This window comes from Cetorhinus maximus, chromosome 8 (genome assembly GCF_964194155.1).
Source record: "Cetorhinus maximus chromosome 8, sCetMax3.hap1.1, whole genome shotgun sequence".
NCBI lineage: Eukaryota > Metazoa > Chordata > Chondrichthyes > Lamniformes > Cetorhinidae > Cetorhinus > Cetorhinus maximus.
Window position 1 is genome coordinate 54902439 of NC_135886.1, and position 2761 is coordinate 54905199.

The window sequence follows — 2761 nt, forward strand, 5'->3', positions numbered from 1 at the left end:
AGGTTTGAGGCTTCCAATTGACCTGCCGTCAGCAGTTTATTTTGATGGGATGGGACTGGGGAGTGTTCCCGATTCCGCTACTCTTCGTTTGGGAGTTCCTCCTGACATCATTCCTGAATGGCTTAGCCCCAATTTTTCTTCTGGACTCCCTCACTAGAGTGAATAGTTTCTCTTTATCTACCCGAGCAAATCTTTTATCACTCTAAAAATCTCAATTAGATCACCCTCAATCATTTATATTCGGCTGAATCCAAGCCTTTTTAAAATGTAAGCTGTCCTCAGTTTAGGGGAAAAAAGACTTGCATTTAAATAGCACTTTTTACAACCACCAGACATCTCGAATAACATTACAGCCAATGAAGGACTTGTGTAGACACTGAGGCCATGTAGGAAACGAGGCAGCCAATAAGTGCACAGCAAGCTCCCAAAACTGCAATGACAAAGTTTATGTTTTGTGTGATGCTGATTGAAGGTAAGCATCAGTCTGGACTCCCCCCGATTTTCTTCCAAATAGTGTCATGAAATCTTTAACAGTCACCCAAGTAGATGGGGCCTCGATTTAACGTTTCATTCGTAAGATTGCCATCCGTGCCGCATTCCCTCCGTACTGCAATGGACTGTCAAATTTCACCTTATGCTCAAGCCCTGGGGTGGGACTTTAACCCGGAGCTTTATAACTCAGGGGCAGGATTGCTATAAACTGGGCCACAGCCGAAACTCAAGAAGGGAAAGATGGGAACCTGCCTATGCATGAGACCAGACATTCACAATACTGTTCCCTCCTTCAAAGCCACATCCCACGGCCAAACACCTCACGCACGAAGTAATTTTGGGTAAACGTCCAGGTGGCATAATGGCAGCCACATAGCAAAGCTGGGTGTTGTCAGCATGTACACAGAACCTCGACTAACTCTTCAAATCCTCCCATAGGGAAGCATACAGACATAAGATGTTGCTGAGTCAGAAGGCTTGAGGAAAGGGTGTAATTAAAGGAGAGAGGTCAGGATATAACACTAGTGCAAGGAAGCTGGGCCAAGAATAGAACATCCTAGACCACATACCACAAGTTCGTAATTGAAAACAGGATTCTCAGGAGAGGTTAGGGCCAACTTTGGCCTATCACTTCCCTTTCTGTGTTCTTTCTTGCTCCTTGTAATCTAACTCGTGAATCTCTAGGCAAAGTTTATTATTTATGTATTTTGTTCACTTGTACAGGATTGTGGCCAAAATTCAAGCCATAGGCCAATACATAATTACATACTTTAGTTACGTAGCTAGATTGGAGACGTTAGGACTGTTCTCCTTGCAGGAGAGAAAATTGGGATTGAGACATCATATTGGGTTTGAAACATTAACACTGTTCCTCTCTCCACAATGCTTTCAGACCTGCTGAGTTTTTCCAACATTTTCTGTTTTTTTTCAGGTTGAAAGGAAGTTTGATAGAGATACTCAAAATCATGAGGGGTCTGAACAGAGTAGATAGGGAGAAACTGTTGTCATTGGTGGAAAGATTGAGAAACAGAGGGCACATATTTAAAAAGACGCGATGGCGACATGAGGTAGAACTTTTTGACGCTGTCAATAGTTCGGATCAGGAATGCACTGCCTGACAGTGTGGGGGAGGCAGGGTCAATCGAGGCTTTTATAAGAAGGAACTGTATTATTATCTGAAAAGGAAGAGTGTGCAGGGCTATGGGGAGAAGGTAGGGGAATGATACTGGGTGAATTGCTCCTTCAGAGAGCCATCATAGACAGGACGGACCAAATGGCCGCCTTCTGTGCTGTAACCATTTTGTGATTCAGTGCATAGAACTTGAAGTACTGAAACAGTTGGTCTGTGGAATGCTTTTACTCCATGCCCTCAAACCTTATTTCCATCCTACTTTATCCAATCCTCTGAGCATATTCTTCCGTTCCGCTCTCCCTCATGTACTTACCAAGGCTCCCCTTAAAGACCTCAACACTATTCACCTCAACTACTCCATGTGGCAGCATATCCACATTCTAACTACTCCCTGGGGAAAGAAATTTCTCCTGAATTCCTTGTTGGATTAGCTGGCGATGATTTTATACACGCATGACTCAGTTTTGGACTCCATACACGGGATACATCCCTATCAAGCCCCCTCATAATCTTCAAAACTTCTATTCCGTCAGTCCTCAGCTTTCCTTTTACAAGACGAAAGCAGACCAGCGTGAAGAGTCTTTCCCGATAGTTATAACCTCTCAGATCTGGCTTACCCTTGCAAATCTTGTTTGCACCTTCCTCTATATCCTTTCTGTACCGTGAAGACCAGAACTGTTGCAACCCTCCCAGTGCAAACATCTGTACAACTGAACTATAACTTCTCTGCTGTTCAATTCCACCGCTCCACAAATTTGGTTAGGGAGAAACAACACTCCGAAAAACAAGTGCCTTTAAGCAACGCGCTTCTTTGGACTGGAGTTTCCAACTGGCACCCTCTTCATTGGGCAGCAGGAGTGGCCGAAGGCCGGGAACGAAGGAGGAGGACATTTGGAAACTGAAAAGGAGCGGTGCGTTCCCAAGGAGATACAATCTTACCTGGGAATGTCAGTCATTAACAGCGGACCCAGGGTCTGGGCGCGTGTAAAAATAATAAAATGCATGATTGGGCTGGAAGCAAATTGAGACAATGTAAATGTGCTGAGTGTACATGGGGGAGCATCAGATCACGTGTGTGTGTGACCTAAGGCTGGGCTTCTACCCAGAATGCGCAGAACATGCAGGAGGAACAATAGC